A 23,127-nucleotide genomic window follows, 5' to 3' on the forward strand; every position below is an offset into this window, starting at 1 on the left:
CTGAGCAACAGAGTAAGACTCCGTCTCAAAAAAAAAAAAAAAAATTTTTTTTTCAGAGGTCTATTAGTAAAGCGCATGTGCAGGTATCAAAGACCCAACAGAGTGGTTTAAACAAAACAAGTCTGTCCCCCTCCACAGTGAAGCAGCTCATTCCTCAATGTCATCAGAGGCCCAGCTCTTCTGTCTTGTAGCTCCCCCATCCCTAGGGCATGGCCCTCACCAAATGGTTCCTATGGTGGAATCAGTGCATCTCACTTGTTGGGATGTACCCAAGTTTACTTTATCCCCATGAAAAGAATTGCAAATATCCCCAACTCCATGACTTAAGACCAGTTATAGAAGCTCAAAAATTAGATGTTCCAACATATTTCAAAACCTTAAACCCAAAAGCAGTTGGGACACCCAGCCCCTCAAATGGAGTCTGGCAGAGTGACAGTATAGAATCATGGTTAAGGCTGCAAATTCTGGCCAGGTGCGGTGACTCACGCCTGTAATCCTAGCACTTTGGGAGGTGGAGGCAGACGGATCACTTGAGGTCAGGAGTTTGAGACCAGCCTGGCCAACATGGTAAAACCCCATCTCTATTAAAAATACAAAATTAGCCCAGGGTGGTTGTGGGCACCTGTAATCCCAGCTATTTGGGAGGCCGAGGCACAAGAATCACTTGAAACCTGGGAGGCAGAAGTTGCAGTGAGCCAAGATCACACTACTACACTCTAGCCTGGGCAAAAATAGGGAAACTCTGTCTCAAAAAAAAAAAAAAAAAAAAAAAAGGGTTGTGATGGATGTGTGCACCTAGCACAGAGCTGAGCACAGTGCAGGAATTCAATGAATGGTAGATCTGGTACTCCTTACCCCATTTGCCCAAAGAATTTGAAGGGGGTAGTAAATAAAATTCAAGATAGGGGGAATTTTGACCTAGTATATGACAGTGAGATGTATAAGTATAGACACATTGAAAATGGCAAAGCCAGGCCGGGCGCGGTGGCTTACTCCTGTAATCCCAGCACTTTGGGAGGCTGAGGCAGGCAGATTGCTTGAGCCCAGGAGTTTAATAAGACCAGCCTTTCTTTCTTATTAAACTCTTAATAAGAAAGAAAGAAAGAAAGAAAGAAAGAAAGAAAGAAAGAAAGAAAGAAAGAAAGAAAGAAAGAAAGAAAGAAAGAAAGAAAGAAAGAAAGAAAGAAAGAAAGAAAGAGGGAGGGAGGGAGGGAGGGAGAAAGAGAGAGAGAGAGCGGGAGGGAGGGAGGAAGGGAAGGAGGAAGGAAGGAAGGAAGAGAGAAAGAAGAGAGGGAGAGAAAGAGAGAGAGAAAGAGAAACAGGGAAGGAAGGAAGGAAGGAAGGCGAGAGAGAGAAGGGGAGGGGAGGGGGAGAAGGGAGGGGAGGGGAGGAGAGAAGGAAATGGCCAAGCCTATATGTAGCTACCTTATGTGACTACCTTAAAGGAGATTGTTGTGAGGATGAAATTAAATGAGTTAATATGTGTTAATGTTTAGCACCATGCCTGCCACATAGCAAATACTATGTAAATATGAGCAATTATAATTATTATGGTCATCATATCTACAAGAGATTGATATTATTTACTTGTCCTTGGAATAGCCTGTGGGCATTTGTTACTTGCTGGTATTTAAATGTAAAATATCATAAATGTGACATTGTCTGTCTCTCCTAATAGAGTTTCCATGTATGAGGTAATTGGAATTTTACTACCCCCATTTGTGGCAGTTGAGTGAAATTGGCAATTGCTAACATTGTAAAAGAGACACAAACTGCCACCCAGCTGTGCTAGAAAACAAGGTCAAATTTTTTTAGAGTTCCTGACTGCCCAGGATTTTTCTTAAAGCTTTTCTGTAGAATTTTCAGTATAAAAATAGGTGTGAACTGTGTTCACTTTGTAAAGGAATGAGCCGGTCGCTGTAGGACCAAGACTGGTATTGTTCAGTGAACCAAATTCCTGTTCACTGATGTTTTGGGTTGGGCTGACCTTATGAACTGGATTTCTTTTCAAATGGGTGTATTTTTCCTTATTGCAAATTTCCTTCAATTCATCAGCAGAGATTCTAGCCACTCTGCTGGGAGCTTGTGACCCTGGTTTGGATGGCTTATGAACTTGCCTTTCAACAAATGCTTATTTATTTTTTTGTAGTTTCTGCTTGGCACTGCCCACTTTCCCTCTGGGACACCATCTTAGGTTCCTGTTACCACTCTCTGCTTTTGTCCCCTATGAATCACTTCCTTTGGGTCACTTGAGACTTTTCTCCTGTAGAAGAATCTCATCTTCATTAACAACCAAGTTGAAAAAGACCTTCCTAGATTACTGCTTTACCATTCATTCAGTGGTTCCTGGGCTCCATGACTTGAATGCAATTCACACATTTGCTGCTTTATTTATCCATATTATAAGGATTGCCATGGTGCTCAAAAGGGCATTGCATTTTCTAATACAATCTTCACTGTACAGTGGGTAATCTGTGGCAAGCCTAGGTTTTATCAATGGAGCCATCTGCTGCCTTAAAGAAATCACTTTTCTCTGGATTTTCTTATCCACAAAAGTCTATTTTACTTATTTATCTATACCCTATCTTCTTACAAGAAGAATCTGAGGGCTACTTATAAATATACAAACACTATAGCAAGATAAAATAAATTTGAAATAGAAACCACATAGCAAGGGGAAAGTAAAGGTATAGAGGTAAGATGCAAGTCATGAAGTTTTTGCTATAGATGGTATAAAAGTTGGCTTAGAAATTGCTGGTAAGGCCAGGTGCAATGGCTCATGCCTGTAATCCCAGCACTTTGGGAGGCCAAGGCAGGTGGATCACTTGAGGTCAGGAGTTTGAGACCAACCTGGCCAACATGGTGAAACCCCATCTCTAACAGAAAATGCAAAAATTAGCTGGTCTTGGTGACGCATGCCTGTAATCCCAGCTACTAGGGAGGCTGAGGCAAGAGAACCGCTTAAACTGGGGAGATGGAAGTTGCAGTGAGCTGAGATTGCACCATTGCACTCTGGCCTGGGTGACAGAGCGAGACCATCTCAAAAAAATAGAAGAAGAAGAAAAGAAACTCCTGGTAATCAACACAAAGGGAGAAATCAGATGAGGTACAAAATGCATAGTCCCTAAAGGATAAACATATCAGTTGCATAGGTGCAGTACAATTCTTCTAGAGCTATAATCGTTTCCGTAAGTCCTCCCAAAGGAATTTCCCTAATACCTTTTTTTTTTTTTTTTTTTGAGACGGAACTTCCGTCTTGTTGCCCAGGCTGGAGTGCATAGCTGCGATCTCAGCTCATCACAACCTCTGCCTCCCAGGTTCAAGCGATTCTCCTGCCTCAGCCTCCTGACTAGCTGGGATTACAGGCAGGTGTCACCACGCCCGGCTAATTTTGTATTTTTATAGAGACGGGGTTTCACCATGTTGGTCAGGTTGGTCTCAAACTCCCGACCTCAGGTGATCCACCTGCCTCAGCCTCCCAAAGTGCTGTGATTACAGGCTTGAGCCACTGCACCCCGGCTTTGTTTTTGTTTTGTTTTGTTTTGTTTTGTTTGTTTTTTGAGAAAGGGTCTGGCTCTGTCATCCAGGCTGGAGTGCAGTGACTCGATCTCAGCTCACTGCAACCTCTGCCTCCTGGGCTCCCATTCTCCCACCTCAGCCTCCCAAGTAGCTGGGACTACAGCACTACAGGTGAACACCACCACACCCGGCTAATTTTTGTATTTTTTGTAGAGAACGGGGTTTTGCCATGTTGTCCAGGCTGATCTCAAAGGAATTATAGTCGTAAGCCACAGTGCCCGTTCAATAACATCTTTCTCAAAGCACAGTGATGAATTTCATGGACCTTCCTTGTAATACCAAGGCACAAGTTAGCAGAAGCATTTTTGCCAGAGGCTGGAAAATGTGACTAATCTCCTCTGACACTACCAGGGAATAAAGGATGAATAGAATGATTTCCAAGGAAATGCTATGGGGGCCTTAGAGAAGAGGAATGACAGAAGTGTGTGGTGACAGCTATCCAACCTTTTGAGGCCCTATAAAATGCCAAACACCATTCAGGGTTTGATCAAATCTATTATTTGGAGCTACGGTGACCAAAGAACCTATTTGTTTTTTCTTTAACTCAATTATCTGAATTCCTCAGCCGTTCCCCAACCCTTGTCCTTGTTTGACCTTTTTGTCCCCACAAAGAAGAATGGGGGCTGGGTGCAGTGGCTCACACCTGTAATCCCCGCACTTTGGGAGGCTGAGGCAGGTGGATCACTTGAGCTCAGGGGTTCGAGACCAGCCTGGGCAACATGGCAAAACCCCATCTCTACAAAAAATATGAAAATTAGCCAGGCGTGGTGGTGCACGCCTGTAGCCCCAGCTACTCAGGAGGCTGAGGTGGAAGATGACTTGAGCCTGAGGGGCACAGGTTGCAGTGAGCTGAGATTGCACCACCACACTTCAGCCTGGGCAACAGAGCGAGACCCTGTCTCAAAAAAAAAAAAAAAAAAAAGGGCCGGGCATGGTGGCTCATGCCCGTAATCCCAACACTTTGAGAGGTCAAGGCGGGTGGATCACAAGGTCAAGAGATCGAGACCATCCTGGCCAACATGGCGAAACACCACCTCTACTAACAATACAAAAATTAGCCGGGCATGGTAGCACATGCCTGTAGTCCCAGCTACTCAGGAGGCTGAGGCAGGAGAATCACTTGAACCTGGGAGGTGGAGGTTGCAGCGAGCCAAGATCGCACCACTGCACTCCAGCCTGGCGACAGAGAGAGACTCCGTCTCAAGAAAAAGAAGAATTTGAAAGGAGGAAGACAGTCTTGGGAAAGGCTGAGAGACACTCCCAGGAGGGCATGTAAAAGAGGGTTGAATAGGATGTGAACGAGCACTCAAAAAGGGCCTCATTTAAATTGAGCCAGATGAACTTCTGTAGGTTCTTTGGCCCCATACTGACTTTAGCTTTTTTCTTTTTTTTTTTTTGACAGAGTCTTGCTCTATAGCCCAGGTTGAAGTGGCACAATCTCAGCTCACTACAACCTCTGCCTCCCAGGTTCAGGTGATTCTTCTGCCTCAGCCTCTCAGGTAGCTAGGATTACAGGTGCATGCCACCACATTCAGCTAATTTTTGTATTTGAATTAGAGACAAGATTTCACCATGTTGGCCAGGCTGGTCTCGAACTTGTGGCCTCGAGTTGAATATTCTGTGAGTTTTGACAAGTAGCTACTATCACAGCATCATACAGAGTAGTTTCACTCTCTAAAAATTCTGTGTTCTGTTTCACTCTCGAAAATTCTCTCTCCAACCTACCCCTGGGTGCTTTAGCTTTTAAGAAAATTCTGGGCTGGACGTGGTGCCTCATGCCTGTAATCCAAGCACTTTGGGAGGCTGAAGCGGGTGGATCACGAGGTCAGGAAATCGAGACCATCCTGACCAACATGGTGAAACCCTGTCTCTACTAAAACACAAAAAATTAACCAAGCATGGTGGCACACGCCTGTAGTCCCAGCTACTCAAGAGGCTGAGGCAGGGAAATCCCTTGAATCCAGGAGGCAGAGGTTGCAGTGAGCCAACATTGCACCACTGCACTCCAGCCTGGGCAACAGAGCGAGACTCCATCTCAAAAAAAAAAAGAAGGAAAAAGAAAATAATTCTGGCCAGGCACGGTGGCTCATGCCTGTAATCCCAGCACTTTGGGAGGTCAAGGCAGGTGGATCACCTAAGGTCAGGAGTTCGAGACCAGTCTGACCAACATGGAGAAACCCTGTCCCTACTAAAAATACAAAATTAGCCAGGGGTGGTGGCGCATGCCTGTAATCCTGGCTACTCGGGAGGCTGAGGCGGGAGAATCGCTTGAACCAGGGAGGCGGAGGTTGCAGTGAGCTGAGATAGCGCCACTGCACTCTAGCAACAAGAACGAAACTCTGTCTCAAAAAAAAAAAATGCTGGTGAGTCAGTTGTACATGTGAGGACATCGCCTGGCAAGGATGGTAACATTGGACATTAGATTTCCTTTCTTCACTACCAAGTTTTGCATAGTATCTCTTTGACTGAAATCTAATTTAGCCTCTTCCTATCAGGGGCCATCAGTTTAAATCTCATGCTGTAACCCAGGAGATGGATAAATTGTTTCCAACTAGAGAAAAAACATTCAGCTTAGCTGAATAACTAAATATACATAAATAAAACTCAGCTATTGTGAACATTATTTAATTGATGTTAATTTGAAGTTATACACTGTTTTCTTTTTCTTTTTCTTTTTTTCTTTTTTTTGAGGCAGAGTCTCGCTCTTGTTGCCCAGACTGGAGTGCAGTGGTGTGATCTCAGCTCACTGCAACCTACACCTCCCAAGTTCAAGTGATTCTCCTGCCTCAGCCTCCCAAGTAGCTGGGATTACAGACGCCCATGACCATACCCAGCTAAATTTTGTATTTTTAATAGAGATGGAGTTTCACCATGTTGTCCAGGTTGGTCTCAAACTCCCGACCTCGGATGATCTGCCTGCCTTGGCCTCCCAAAGTGCTGAGCCATTGCGACTGGCCTACAGTGTTTTCATTCTGAAACTCAAAAAAATCAGCATGTAATCAGCACATGAATTTTCATAATTGTCCTGTTAAGTGCACAAAGGGGGATCCAAATGAATCCAAGAAAACAGGGCTCACATGTTTCTGCACATTAGAAGGGAATGGAGAAGGGAAGAGGGTAAGGACGAGAATGAAAGCTAAAAAGTGTCGACAAATGTTAATGATGAAAACTTTAAACCCTGAAAAAGGAAGGATAATAATAGCTTTCTCTGAGTCAGCTTTCAATCTGCACAGAATATCATCGCTAACAGGGATCTAAACTTACCAAAAAAAAAAAAAAAAAAAAAAAAAAAAGCGGGGTATGCGGGAAGAGAAAGCATTTTTTTCTAACTTCCCTTTTGCAGATTAATTACCAATTTATTGACCAGTTGGCGATTTGGCATCATTTCGAGTCAAAACAAATGCTTTTGTGCAGACTAAAGTTCACTAGTGAATTTAAACCAAAAATAAGATTTTCAGAAGTATTTTTTCACCAAATTTAGAAATTTAAAACATTTTTAAGACTTTCAAAAACTATGTTACTAAAAATAACATTGACCCTTGATATTTATCTGAGGAATCCTCCGGAGGAAAAAAAAGGATTTCATCCTGGAGATAAATTGGACCAACTCATCTGTAGTCTTTGGTTTAATTAGCTAAACTCTTCCAGATGGGGAACATTCAAAGCAAAGGAATATTTCTGAGCCCCCTGGAATTGTTAATAAACAATGTTACATGTAAAAGAAAATGTGTCCTTTATCTTTGAGGAAGTGTTTGGTAGCATTATAATTTTCAGTTTGACTACTGAAGAAAAAAGCTCTCATTTTATTCAACATTCCACAAACAAATACTGAGTGCTTGCTTTTCGCCAGTGCTAAACACCAAGACAGGACAGGACCCCTGCCTTTATGGAATCTCACAATTCCACCAGAATTTGCACTCCCAGTGCCTCGCGCATAGTAGCAGCTGGGTACGTATTTGTCGAATATATGAGTGAATGATATAGACACTTGAATAAGGAATTATATTCGTAAAGGTTTGAACAAATTACTGTGGTCAGAGGGAAGCATGGAGGCCTCAAGCTGTCAGAGAAGGCTTTGCAAAGGAGTTTGTCAGATAGGAGCAGGAAAGACTTGCAGACACAGAAAATGGCGCTTGCAAAGTCAGGGAGAGAAGAAACAGTAACATATATTTAGACGATGGCTAGTAATTTGGTGTGGTTGGAGAGTAATGTGTACATGGAATAGGCCTGGAAGGTAGTAAGACCACAAAGATGGGTTGGGGCTCCTTTGAGAAGGACCCTGAAAACCTGCTAAGGTTTGACTTGATCCTTTAGCATGTGTTGGTGTTTTAGAAAGATAACTCCAGACATAGTATTAGAGGATACACAGAAGCAGAGAAGGAGGGAAAAGATACCAAGGGTTAAGTGCCATGTTTGTGCCCATCCCTAGGCTAGATCCTCTACGTATTTATATTAAACTCATTTAATCCTTGCAATACTCCCATTGGTTACCTAATATTGTCCTTATTTTCAGAGGGAAACATTCAGAAAAAATATGCAATTTCCCCCAGACCACACAGTTAATGAAAGATGGGACTAGGATTTGAAACCAGAGTTCTAAAAAAATCTTGTTGGAGACTAAAAATACCACTGGACTCATACAAATTAGTATTAGGGAAAATAAACAGTAGAAAACTGGAGGGCCGGGCGCGGTGTCTCAAGCCTGTAGTCCCAGCACTTTGGGAGGCCGAGACGGGCGGATCACGAGGTCAGGAGATCGAAACCATCCTGGCTAACATGGTGAAACCCCGTCTCTACTAAAAAAAATACAAAAAAATAGCCGGGCGACGTGGCGGGCGCCTGTAGTCCCAGCTACTCCGGAGGCTGAGGCAGGAGAATGGCATAAACCCGGGAGGCGGAGCTTGCAGTGAGCTGAGATCCGGCCACTGCGCTCCAGCCTGGGTGACAGAGCGAGACTCCGTCTCAAAAAAAAAAGAAAACTGGAGAAAGTGAATATTAAGAAAGATAAATATGTAAGACGCAAGGGGAAAAAAAAGCATGACTATACAAAAGGATATTTACAGTAAGGAGATACAACACAGGAAGTGGAAAGATAATCATAGAAACACCACAACATGTGTTTTTAAAATGCAAAGCCCCTGGGAAGAGAAAGCAAATGATACAATAATGCCATTCACTCTAGCATCCTGTGCATTTGGTTTTGTTCTTTACTCTTTTTTTTTTTAACTTTAAACAATTTGTTATGAGAGTAACAAAGATACAGCTCATGATCTTGCAACTCTAATGCTCTAAATCAGAAACAGATGGTGCCTAGTGTACCCTGTTTCCTAGAAACTGCAGAATTTTGAGGACACCACCCTCTCTGCACTGCACCAGTGATTTCAGTTCCTTCACAGATACTAATACATGGCTAAATAACGTGGCTGCTGGATATTGTATTGGAATATCTGTTTTCCTTGCTCAGAAATCTTTTTGAAGGTTAAAACTTTTCTCCGTTTTTCTTCCTTTTTTCTGATTCAAAAAGTAATTCCTTTATATTGTGACAATTTTTAAAAATATAGAACAAGAAAATAAAAATCCCCATTCCCTTCCCATCCAGCAATAACCAACGACCACTGTTAACATGTTGACAACGTTCTTCTAGTTATTTTTCTGCACACACAAACACACTTCACAGAAAATTGAATGTACAGAAATTGTTTTGTAATTGTTTTGTTCACTGAAGAACAAATACTTTACATTTTTTCACATCATCAAATGTTGATGATAATTGCCAGTATTTCATCATATTGGAGACGTTAATTTATTTAACTCCCCTCTTTTTCATTCAACAAAATCTTTTTTTTTTTTTTTTTTAGATGAGTCTCACTCTATGGCGCAGGCTGGAGTGCAGTGGCATGATCTCGGCTCACTGCAACATCTGCCTCCTAGGTTCAAGCGATTCTCCTGCCTCATTCTCCCAAGTAGCCGGGATTACAGGCATGCACCACCACGCCCAGCTAAATTTTGTACTTTTAGTAGAGACAGGGTTTCACCATGTTGGCCAACTGGTCTCGAACTCCTAACCTCAGGTGATCCACCTGCCTCAGCCTCTTAAAGTGCTAGGATTACAGGCGTGAGCCTCCGCGCCTGACCCTCATTCAACAAATTCTAATTAACACTATGTGTCAGAACTGTGCTCAGCACTGGGTACACAGTAGTGAGTAAAGCAGGCAAAGATCTTGCCCCCATGGAGTTTAAAGTCTTATATTGACCTCTAGTTTGTTTGAGAACTTTTCTTATTTAAAAAAATAGCACAGTGAGGCTGCGTGCGGTGGCTCATGCCTGTAATCCCAGCACTTTGGGAAGTCAAGGCAGGCGGATAACAAGGTCAGGAGTTCGAGACCAGCCTGGCCAACATGATGAAACCCCGTCTCTACTAAAAATACAAAAATTAGCCAGGTATGGTGGTGCACGCCTTTAATCCCAGCTACTTAGGAGGTTGGGGCAGAAGAATTGCTTGAACCCAGGAGGCAGAGGTTGCAGTGAGCTGAGATCGCACCACTGCATTCCAGCCTGAGCGACAGAGTGAGTGAGACACACCCTAAAAAAAAAAAAGCAAGCACAGTGAAATCTGGCAAATACCACCTCAGCTAAGTGACTAAGCTTAACATAATCAGTGAAAAGTCATGTAGACAGCATGTACCCCTGCCGTGCTGGGACAAGAATGGCACTTTACCTCTGTGGTCTTCCTCTCATAACCCTAATCTAATCATGATTTTTTAAAAGAAAAATCAGACAAAATACATTCTACAAAATACTTGTTCAGTACTTCTCAAAACTGTCAAGGGGAATTCCTGAGTAGCTCGGGCAACATAGAGAGATTCCATCTCTACAAAACATTTAAAAATTAGCCACGTATGGTGGCACGTGCCTGTAGTCCCAGCTACCCGGGAGGCTGAGGCGGGAGGATCACTTGAGCCTGGGAGATTGAGGCTGCAGTGAGCTATGATCATGCCACTGCACTCCAGTCTGAGCGACAGAATGAGACTTTGTCTCTTAAAATTGGAAAAAAAAAAAAAAAGTATGGATTTTAGTTAATAATAATGTATCAATATTGGTTTATTAGTCTGGGCATAGTGGCTCATGCCTGTAATCCCAGCACCTTGGGAGGCTGAGGTGGGCAGATCACTTGAGGTCAAGAATTCAAGACCAGCCTGGCCAAAATGGTGAAACCCCATCTCTACTAAAAACACAAAAACTAGCCAGGCGTGATGGCAGGCGTCTGTAGTCCCAGCTACTATGGAGACTGAGGCAGGAGAATTGCTTGAATCGGAGAGGTGGAGATTGCAGTGAGCCGAGATCGGGCCACTGCACTCCAGCCTGGGCGACAGAGCGAGACTCCGTCTCAAACACACAAACAAACTATATATATATATATATATATGTATTGGTTCATTAGTTGTGACCAATGTTTCATACTGTTACACATAGGAAAGGGGTCCCAATCCAGATCCCAAGAGAGGGTTCTTGGATCTCACACAAGAAAGAATTCAGGGCGAGTCCGCAGTGCAAAGTGAAAGCAACTTATATTAAGAAAGTAAAGTGGTGAAAGGACAGCTACTCCATAGACAGAGTAGAACATTCGCAAAAGTAAGAGGATGAACGCATTGACCCTAGGTACAAAGCTTGTATATATGGGGAGATGTGCTCTGTTACAAGGGTTTGTGATAAAGGATTAATTTTTTTAATTACTATATTTTTCAAAAATCAATATTATTATCTTTAAAGCAAAATTAGGAATGCCTTTTTCTCCAGATATCAGGACACTCCCAAGTCTGGGTCTGTTTAGTAAGCATTATTAATTTGTCCCCTTAGCAGTAAACATATAGAGGCTAGGAATGCCTAACTTTCTGAGAATGAAGCTCAGCAAGTCCTGGCCTCATTTTTCCAGCCCTCACTCAAAATGGAGTCACTCTGGTTCGAACGCCTCTGACAATACTAACATAAACCTAACAATAGGGGAACTGGGGAGAGAGAATAGATGGAGTATACAGGAACTCTCTGTACCCTCTTTACAATTTCTTTGGAAATCTAAACCTATTCTAAAACGTTTATTTTGGGGAAAAAAAAAGCAAACACTGTGACAGTCACCCTTGTTTGTTGTTTGTGAGACACAGTCTCGCTCTGTTGCCCAGGCTGGAGTGCAGTGGCATGATTTCAGCTCACTGCAACCTCCGCCTCCCAGGTTTAAGCAATTCTCCTGCCTCAGCCTCCTGAGTAGCTGGGATCACAGGCGCGTGCTACCATGCCTGGCTAATTTTTTTGTATTTTTAGTAGAGACGGGGTTTCACCATGTTGGCCAGCCTAGTCTCAAACTCCTGACCTCAGGTGATCCGCCTGCCTCAGCCTCCCAAAGTGCTGGGATTACAGGCGTGAGCCACCGCGCCTGGCCAATCCTTGTATCTTGAAGCGTATCTGTGATTGTTTCCTTAGGATAAAACTCTGAGTGAAATTGCTGAGTCAAACTGTACTGTACACATATTTTTATCCACTAGAGATGGTTCTTTTAAAATGTTATAGATGTTTTTCTGACTTTTTAAAGATGTTTAAACCTATACCTTTATCTTAGCATTTTCCTAGGTGTGAACTAGGAAACCTAAGAGATCATGAAGCCCAGCTGCCTCATTTGACAGATGAAGAAACTGAGGCCCAGAGAAATGAAGTGACTTGCCAAGGCCAAGTGGTTAGTTGACAGTGGGAACTGGAACCCCTATTTGTGTCGACAGCAATCCCTACTGAACTGTCCCTGGGTTTGGCCAAATGAAGTAAAATTTTCTGGCTCATAGTGGAATCAGTGATCAACAACCAGACCTTCATCTTTCTATTTCCTGTAGGTAAACACAAGGTTTGCTTCCTTTGTTTGGGATATGGTTGCTAGGAGCTAAAAGCATTTTTAAATGTTTAAAGAATGGATTCAGACACAACTAATAGAATTGCCTGACTAAATGCCTGGGCAAATCACTTTTTCTTTTTGAGGTACTCCTTTCTTTTTTTTTTTTTTTATTTTTATTTTTTGAGACAGAGTCTTACTCTATCGCCCAGGCTGGAGTGCAGTGACATGATCTCGGCTCATCACAACCTCCGCCTCCCGGGTTCAAATGATTCTTCTGCCTCAGCTTCCTAAGTAGCTGGGATTATAGGCACACACCACCACGCCTGGCTAATTTTTGTATTTTTAGTAGAGACTGGGTTTCACCATGTTGGTCGGGCTTGTCTTGAACTCCTGACCTCATGATCCACCTGCCTCGGCCTCTTAAAGTGCTGGGATTACAGGGGTGAGCCACCGCACCTGGTCTTTTTTTTTTTTTTTTGAGTCAGAGTCTCGCTCTGTCACCTAGGCTGGAGTGCAGTGGCATGATCTTGGCTCATGCAACCTCCATCTCCCAGATTCAAGAGATTCTCCTGCCTCAGCCTCCCAAGTAGCTGGGATTGCAGGTGCCCGCCACCACACTCGGCTATTTTTTGTATTTTTAGTAGAGACGGGGTTTCACCATTTTGGCCAGGCTGGTCTCGAACTCCTGACCTCAAATGATCCACCCACCTCAGCCTCCCAAAGTGCTGGGATTACAGTGAGCTACTGCTTTCTAATCAGAAAATTCAGAATTCCAATGCCTCCTTTTAGTATTCTGACAGGCCCCTAGGAAAAATCAAGTAGTTAGTGCAGATAGATCTGAGGAAACCGTAGAAATATCATTTAAGGAGTCTGGGCATGGTGGTTCACGCCTATAATCCCAGCATTTTGGGAGGCTGAGGTGGGGGGATCACCTGAGGTCAGGAGTTGGAGACCAGCCTGGGCAACATGGCAAAACCCTGCCTCTACTAAAAATACAAAAATTAGCCAGGCATCTTGGTGGACGCCTGTAATCCCAGCCACTCGGGAGGCTGGGGCAGGAGAATCGCTTGAACCTGGGAGGCAGAGGTTGCAGTAAGCTGAGATCATGCCACTGCACTCCAGCCTAGGTGACAGGCTCCGTCTCAAAAATAAATAAATAAATAAATAAAAGAAATATCATTTAAGGAAAAGGCATTTGAATGAAAACAAAGAGCACATTTTCTGTTAAGTGGTCTGTGGTATCCCAAGAAAGTTCATTTCCTTGCCCCTGTGGTCTTTAGACAAGGAAAATCCCAGACTTGGCATTAGTAAGGAAGAAGAGGGCAATGGAAAGGAAGGGAGAGAATTGTTAGACTTCTTGGCTGGAATTCAGAAACAAATAGTTCCCGAGCCTGACATTGTCGAGGCCAGCGTCAGGACCAGCCAAAGGAGGCAGACAAGGAACATTACCGTTACTGACTTGGCTCCACACACCCTTACTCAAGAGAAACTGGTGCGTAAGCAAGATCCTGAAGGATGCGAGAGAAATATAAACAATCACTGGGTGTGGACCTGTGGCTGCCTGTAGAGGCTTTGCCAGCTCTGAGATTGTAGTCATACATTTTGACTAAATTAATTTCCAGAAATTCTTGCAAGATCTGGGTAGTGACAAATGCAAGCCAAAACAAGACTAAAGTCTGGGGTTTGGAAAAGCCTTGGCCTCTGACCTCAAACTGGAGCCTCTCATCAAAGTTCTAAGCCCTACTCGGGTCACTGAGCATCCTTGCTCTGAGATGTGGAAGTGACTTATTTTATTTGCCTATAAACATCTTTCAGCACCTGCACCAAATTGAAACTTGGCAGACAAAATGAGGAAGGAGTGATACTTCTAAAAACTCATCCTATTTTTATGATTTGAAGCTTTTTATTCTTTGCAGGGGTAGCACAGGAGGATATTTAAAAAAAAAAAAAAAAACACTCTCAGGAGATGACAAAAGAATGAAACAGACTGCAAAAATCTCTCAACTGATACTTATTGCCATCATTATTTTGCAGAGAAAGACATAAAGACGTGAGCACGTTGATTGGCACTGCCCATAATCATGCAGTAACAAAGGAAGTGATAGCCCTGAGGTTTTAAGACAGAATTGAATGAGAAGGGAGGGTTTGAAGTGGGTGCAACTTCAAGAGGGTCTAGATATAGGTGAGAATCTCTACTCAAATATCTGAATCTCTAGCCTCTTAATTGTATTGTATGCTTTTATATTAAAAAGCACTTCTGAGGCCAGGCGCAGTGGCTCACAACTGTAATGCTAGCACTTTGGGAGGCCGAGGCAGGCAGATCATTTGAGGTCAGGAGTTCAAGACTAGCCTAGCCAACATGAAAAAACCCTGTCTTTACTAGAAATACAAAACAATGAGCTGGGCGTGGTGGCACGTGCCTGCAATCCCAGCTACTTGGGAGGCTGAGGCAGGAGAATCACTTGAACCTGGGAGGCAGAGGTTGCAGCGAGCCATGATCACGCCACTGCACTCTAGCCTGGGTAACAGAGTGAGACCCTGTCTAAAAAAAAAAAAAAAAGCACTTTTGGACTCTATACATGCAAATAACCCTTTTTGCTGGATCAACTTTTGATCTTGATCTTTTTTTTTTTTAAACAGGGTCTCTGTTTCCTGGTGATATGATCTCAGCTAGCTCACTGCAGCCTCAACCTCCCTGGGCTGAGGTCATCCTCCCTCCCACCTCAGCCTCCAGAGTAGCTGATACTACAGGCACATACCACCACACCTGGCTAATTTTTGTACTTTTTGTACAGATGGGGTTTCACCATGTTGCTCAGGCTTGTCTCAAACTCAAGGGATGTGCCCACCTTGAGTTCGAGACCAGCCTGGCTAACATGGCAAGACCATGCCTGGCCCACCTTGTTTTTTAAGACTAATATTGGCCAGGCATGGTGGCTCACACCTGTAATCTCAGCACTTTGGGAGGCCAAGGCGGGTGGATCACCTGAGGTCAGGAGTTCAAGACCAGCCTGGCCAACATGGTGAAACCCTATCTCTACTAAAAATACAAAAAATAGCCAGGTGTGGTGGCGGGCGCCTGTAATCCTAGCTACTCGGGAGGCTGAGGCAGGAGAATTGCTTGAACCCAGAAGACAGAGGTTGCTGTGAGTGGAGATGGCACCATCTCACTCCAGCCTAAGCGACAGACTCCATCTCAAAAAGATGGACTTAGACTCCATCTCAAAAAAGAAAAAAAAAAGGACTAATATTAATATTTTACTGAGACAAACTTAACTGCCCCTACTGAGGCTACCTGCACATCTGGTTCTTTGTTGATGCCTCCAATTCCACCACCAGAGTTTAATCTCTTTGAATCAGATGGTAAGTGGAATATATAGATCACGTGCTAATTCCAGTCAGCTGATAGCTGTCTGAATCACTCTGTTGAAAATGATACTGAGGCAGTAGAAAAGGACTCCCACAACTGATTAGCAAGAGAAGGAAGAGGGGAAATGCCCTACCAGTTAAGGTAGTGTATGTTGCTATGCCTTCGCTCTGGGAAAGGCAATTTACGAAGCTTTTATAGTCATCAGCACTTCAGTGTGAATTACTATAATGTCAACTCATTTCCAGTTATACCAGAGCTAGTTTTAATAGGTAAGACATTCATATTTTCAGAAGTAAAACTCAGAACATATGGCTCAAGTCAGGATTTTTTTTTTTTTTTTAGATAGAGTCTTGCTTTGTCACCCAGGCTGGAGTGCAGTGGTGCCACCTCGGCTCACTATGGCACTACTGCAACCTCCACCACCCAGGTTCAAGTGATTCTCCTGCCTCAGCCTCCCTAGTAGCTGGGATTACAGGTGCAGGCCACCATGTCTGGCTAATTTTTTAAATATTTTTAGTAGAAATGGGGTTTCACCATGTTGGCTAGGCTGGTCTTGAACTCCTGACCTCAAGTGATCTGTCGCCTCAGCCTCCCAAACTGCTGGGATTACAGGTGTGAGCCACCTCACCCAGCCTAGCAAGGGTTTGTTTTGATTTGGTGAATTAAATTACATGTAAGCTGCTACAAAGACATAGAAGTAACATTTAACTAAATGCATAATGAATCATAATTGAAATTTACAGAAAATTGGCCGGGCACAGTGGCTCACGCCTGTAACCCCAGCACTTTGGGAGGCCAAGGCGGGCAGATCACTTGAAGCCAGGAGTTTGAGACCAGCCTGGCCAACATGGCGAAACCCCATCTCTACTAAGAATACAAAAATGTTGTTACAGGCACATGCCTGAAATCCCAGCTACTAGGAGGCTGAGGCATGAGAATTGCTTGAACCTGGGAGGTGGAAGTTGCAATGAGCCAAGATTGCACCCTGCACTCCAGCCTGGGTGACAGAGTGAGACTCTGTCTCAAAAAATTAAAAAAAATTTTTTTAAAGGCCAGGCATGGTGGCTCACACCTGTAATTCCAACACTTTGGGAGGCCGAGATGGGAGGATCACCTGAGGTCAAGAGTTTGAGACCAGCCTGGCCAACATGGTGAAACCCTGTCTCTACTAAAAATACAAAAGTTAGCTGGGCGTGGTGGTGCACGCCTGTAGTCCCAGCTACTTGGGAGGATGAGGCAGGAGAATCACTTGAACCTGGGAGGCGGAAGTTGCAGTGAGCGGAGATCAGGCCACTGCACTCCAGCCTGGGCGACAGAGTGAGACCCTGTCTCAAAAAAAAAAAAGTTAAAAAAAAGAAATTTATAGAAAATATTACCTGAAAGGTGAAAACAATCCAGGGTGTATAGTTCCCAAGAATAAGTCCAAAGCACAGGAGGGTCAAGTCTAGGTGGGAGCCCTGGGCTTTCAGGGCCCCTCAAAGGCCCTGGAGTCTAAAGTCATGGTGGTTTTCTAAGTGGGTAGAAAGAATACTGAAAAGGGAATTGAGAAGTCACTGACATACTTCATTTATTCCACAATTCTGCCTTTTTTTTTTTTTTTTTAGAAACAGAGGCTCACTCTGTCACCCAGGCTGGAGCGCAGTGGCACAGTCATAGGTCATTATAACCTCTAACTTCTGGGCTCAAGGGATCCTCCTGCCCAAGCCTCCCAAGTCACTGAAACTATAGGTGCACACTACCACACCTGGATAATTTTTTTTTTTTTTTTTTTTTTTTGGTAGAGATGGAGTCTGACTGTGTTGCAGAGGGTGGTCTCAAACTCCTGGGCTCAACCAATCCTCCTGCTTCAGCCTCCCAAAATGCCGGGATTATAGGTGTGAGCCACGGTGCCCAGCTGATATTTTTAACATATGGGCAAAATGACAGTAAAGCCATGTTTTCCAAAATATATTCTCAAAGAACAATGGTCCAGTGAGTTGCTCCTTGAAAAGAATATTCTGTAGGTCAAAAGTCTGGAAAGCATATCACGCATAAGGCCTTCTTGGAACTTCACAAAGCTATTATATTAATGTCTTTGAAAAGTTCTTCAAGAAAGAAATATGTTTAACTTTATCATCATTTCCCACACTGGTTTAAACCACCAAATTCTTCTTTTAAGGAGTAGCTATCAAGTTGGTTATGAAAATCTGCTTAAAGTTCAATTAACAGTATTGTTCAGCTGGGTGCAGTGGCTCACACTTGTAATCCCAGCATTTTGGGAGGCCGAAGCGGGTGGATCACGAGGTCAGGAGTTCGAGTCCAGCCTGGCCAAGATGGTGAAACCCTGTTTCTACTAAAAATACAACAATTAGCCGGACGTGGTGTCGGGTGCCTGTAATCCCAGGTACTCGGGAGGCTGAGGCAGGAGAATCGCTTGAAGTCGGGAGGCAGAGGTTGCAGTGAGCCGAGATCATGCCCCACTGCACTCTAGCCTGGGCAACAGAGGGAGACGAAAGGAAGAAAGGCAGGCAGGCAGGCAGGCAGGCAGGCAGGCAGGCAGGCAGGCAGGCAGGCAGGCAGGCAGGCAGGAAGGAAGGAAGGAAGGAAGGAAGGAAGGAAGGAAGGAAGGAAGGGGAGAAGGAGAGAAAGAGGGAGACAGAGAGAGAAAGAAAGAGAGAAAGAAAGAAAGAAAGAAAGAGAGAGAGAAAGAGAAAGAAAGAAAGAAAAGAAAGAAAGAAAGAAAGAAAGAAAGAAAGAAAGAAAGAAAGAAAGAAAGAAAGAAAGAAAGAAAGAAAGAAAGAAAGAAAGAAAGAAAAGAATAGAAAAAGTCTGGGCGCCGTGGCTCATGCCTTTGGGAATCCCAGCACTTTGGGAGGCTTTCAGTGAGCAGAGATCGCACCACTTCACTCCAGAGTGAGCAACAGAGCAAGACTCCATCTGAAAAAAAAAAAAAAGTATTTAAATAAAACTTGCTGCACAATATTGGTAGCATTCTGCATTTTGTTTCTAAACGAAGTCACTACCTAACCACTAGATGGCAATATGATTCAATTTATGTTATAACCATCCCCCAGAACATTAATAGTTCAAAGGGTATTTGAGTTTTCTAAAAATGCATATATGCACTTATTCATTCATTTAATTATTCTTCAAACATTTATTAGGTAATGTGAAGTTCCCAGAATTCTGACGGATGTTGGAGATAAGACAGTGATCTAACGCTAAAAAGTGTTCACTGTCAAAAAACGTAATTCCTAGATTTCTATAAAACTGAAAGATGCCTCCCAAAGCACACTCCTAGCACTTTGGGAGGCTGAGATGGGTGGATCACTTGAGGTCAGGAGTTCGAGACCAGCCTGGCCAACACGGTAAAACCTCGTCTTTACTTGAACCCAGGAGCTGGAGGTTGCAGTGAGCCAAGATTGCACCACTGCACTCCAGCCTGGGCGACAGAGTGAGATTCTGTCTCAAAATAAATAAATAAATAACATTAAAATTAAATAGTAATCATGTATTTAGCTCATTAATATGCAATTTGGACAGGGCTCAGTGGTGATGACTCATCTCTGCTCTACAAAACATCTGGGACCTGGACTTACCAGGCATCTCTCACTTCAAGTAGCATTACAGTCTCTGTGTGTGGTCTCTCCCTGCAATCTCTCTAGGATGGCCCCGGGGTAGCCGAATTTCTCACATGGCAGCTTGCTTCCCCCGTAGCCAGTCTTCCAAGAGAGATGTAGACTGTCTTAAGAGAGGCTGGCACAGCGTCACTTTTGCCGTATTCTATTGCTTATAGCAGTTACAGAACCCTCCAGAGTTAAGGGGAGGGGACAAAGAAGGCTACACTTCTGGATGGGAACAATGTCAAAGAATTTGTGGCCATCTTACTTTTGCCATATGGATATATGAGATTTGGGCGTTGGGATTAAAAGAGAAAAGTCCAGGGTAATTACTAGATTTCTAGACTGGGCCACAGTGGTGACGTCCACACAGATACAGACTACATGTGAGAGTATATAGTGAGAGTATATAGAGAGGGGTAACACTTTGGATATGCTGAGTTTGAGATGTCCATGGGAAATCCAAGGGGCATCAAGGAGGCAGCTGAATATAAAGGCTGAGAACTCGGCAAAAGAGGTCTGACCTCTAGATATGAATATGGAAATAATCAGTCTTCAGAAGAGTTCTGTCCACTGTGGTGCATCAGTGTCATGAGCAGTTATAACTTAGATAACCAGGAATTCATGAATAACAACAGTTGAAGTGTGGCCAGGCGCGGTGGCTCACACCTGTAATCCCAGCACTTTGGGAGGCCGAGGCAGGAGGATCACGAGGTCAGGAGACTGAGACCATCCTGGCCAACACTGTGAAACCTTACCTCTACTAAACATACAAAAAAATTAGCTGGGCGTGGTGGCACGCACCTGTAATCCCAGCTACTCAGGCGGCTGAGCAACTGGAACAGTGCTGGCAACTGAGATGGGGAAAGTAAGTGTTGGGAGAGAGGTTAGGACTTCAGTTTCAGACATGTTAAATATAAGATACAGAATAGGCAGTTGAATATATAAACCTGCACTTCAGGGGAGAAGCTTAGACTGGAGATGATCAGCATATAGCAATGTGGTATTTAAAGCCAGAAGACTGGATGAGATTCTCAGGGGAGTGTCTGTAGATGGAAAGGACCAAGAATTGAAGTCTGCACACTCCAACATCAAGAGGTTGGGGAAAAGAGGAGCATCTAGGAAAGGAGTCCAAAAAGGAACAGTTAGTGAAATAGGTAGAATCAAGAGAGTGGTGTCCTTGATGCCACATGAAGAATGTGTTTCCACATGGAAGGAGCAAGCAATTGGTCAAATTCTACAAGTAGTCAAATAAGCTTAGAAATAACAGTTCAGTCCAGGTGCTGTGGCTCACACCTGTAATCCCAGCACTTTGGGAGGCAGAGGCAGGAGGATCGCTTGACGCCTAGAGTTTGAGACCAGCCCGAGCAACACAGGAAGACCGTCTCCACAAAAAATAAAGAATAAAAAATGTGGCAGGGCATGGTGGCACAAGCCTGTGGGCCCAGCTACTCGAAAGGCTGAGGCAAGAGGATCACCTGAGCCCAGGAGTTTGAGGCTGCAATGAGCTGGGATCGCACCACTGCACCCCAACCTGGATAACAGAGCAAGATTCTGTGTCAAAAAAAAAGGAAAAAGAAGTTTAGTATTATATAGGTAATGTGGATGTCATTGATAACCTGGAAAAAAGCAGTTTCAGCAAGGCAGTAGGAGCAAAAGCCTGAAAAACATGGATTTAAGAGAGAATGAGGCCAGACACAGTGGCTCACGCCTGTAATCCCAGCACTTTGGGAGGCCGAGGCAGGTGGATCACTTGAGGTAAGGAGTTCGAGACCAGCCTGACCAACACGGTGAAACCCTGTCTCTACTAAAAATACAAAAAAATTACCCAGGCTGGGTAGCAAATGCCTGTAATCCCAGCTACTTGGGAGGCTGAGGCAGGAGAATTGCTTGAACCCAGGAGGCAGAGGTTGCAGTGAGCCGAGATCTTGCCATTGCACTCCAGCCTGGGCGACAAGAGCAAAACTCCATCTCAATAAATAAATAAATATATAAATAAAAATAAGAGAATGAGCAAGAAGGAATTAGAACACTCGAGTTTTGCTGTGGGTGAGAGGAGAAGAGATACGGAGTAGTAGCTGCAGAGAGTGGAGGTCGAGCGAATGTTTGTATGCTTAGTACATACAGTACTAAGTAAAAAGGGAGAAAAATTGAAAATGGAAATAATTTAATCGCTGGAATGATGTCCTTGAGCAGCTGTTCTACGGAAGTAGAAAGGTTGTCTCAGCATAAGCTCAGAGACAGTTTAATTTATAGTAACAGGAAGGGAAGGCAAAATATGTGGCTACAGATGGTGGTAGGTGGGGAGATGTCATTGTAGAGGAAGTCCTCCCTTCCTCCTTCCTTCTTTTCAGATGGGTCTCTTTCTGGCCATGCTGGAGCGCAGTGGCAGGATTGTAGCTCACTGTATCCTCCAACTCCTGGGTTCAAGAAATCTTCCTATAGCTGGGACTACAGAGGGACACCACTATGCCTGGCTAATTAAAAAAAAAAAAAAATTATTGGAGATGGGGGTGTGTTGCCCAGGCTTGTTTTGAACTCCTGGCCTCAAGCCATCCTTCCATCTCAGCCTCTGATTGCTTTAATTTTCTAAATGAAGCAGCAAGTGGAGAGTCAGGATGATGACGGAGGCAGTGGAGGTTTCGGGAGTTACGAAACACTCATTTAGAACAGTAAATGGAGAAAGCAAATACCATGTGTTTGCCAGGCAGCAAGATGGGTCCACTCAAGGTACATGGTCCTGATGGAGTTAGAGGGAAGCATGTCAGTATGGGTGTATAGTTTTCTGTCTTCTTTCTTTTTTTTTGAGATGGAGTTTAGCTGTTGTTGCCCAGGCTGGAGTGTAACCGCGCGATCTCGGCTCACTGCAACCTCCACCTCCCAGGTTCAAGCGGTTCTCCTGCCTCAGCTTCCCAAGCAGCTGGGATTACATGCACGCACCATCATGCCCCCGCTAATTTTTCTTTTTCTTTTTTTTTTTTTTTTTGGAGACTGAGTCTTGCTCTGTCACCCAGGCTGGAGTGCAGTGGCGCGATCTAGGCTCACTGCAACCTCTGCCTCCCGGGTTCAAGTGATTCTCCTGCCTCAGCCTCCCGAGTAGCTGGGATTACAGGCGTGCATTACCATGCCCGGCTAATTTTTTGTATCTCACTGTTTCACCATGTTGGCCAGGCGGGTCTGGAACTCCTTACCTCGTGATCTGCCCACCTCGGCCTCCCAGAGTGCTAGGATTACAGGCGTGAGCCACTGCGCCCGGCTAATTTTTCTGTTTTTCGTAGAGGCCGGGTTTCACCATGTTGGCCAGGCTGGTCTTGAACTCCTGACCTCAAGTGATCCTCAAGTCTTGGACTCCCAAAGTGCTGGGATTACAGGCGTGAGCCACCACACCCGACCTTGGTGTATAGTTTTCTTCAGGCACGTTCAGCTACAGATTTGAATGTAATCGAAGTTGTTTTTACTGATGAAGAGTTAGGCAATGAAGTAATTTAATGGTATTCAGGATAAGGAAGAAACACCAAAGAAGTGAGGGACAGTGAAGAGCTTGTATAACAATGGATTTCAGGTAGAATGAGGGGGCTGCACTGCCAAAGTTGGTGTCCCAGAGGGAGTGAAGTGGAAAGATAGGAAATGATGGTCGGAACCAGATAAATGAAACGGAGAATGACAGGGAATGGCTGTGGTCACTGGTAATAGAAGTGACCAAC

Source organism: Macaca fascicularis, chromosome 14 (genome assembly GCF_037993035.2).
Source record: "Macaca fascicularis isolate 582-1 chromosome 14, T2T-MFA8v1.1".
Taxonomy (NCBI): Eukaryota; Metazoa; Chordata; class Mammalia; order Primates; family Cercopithecidae; genus Macaca; species Macaca fascicularis.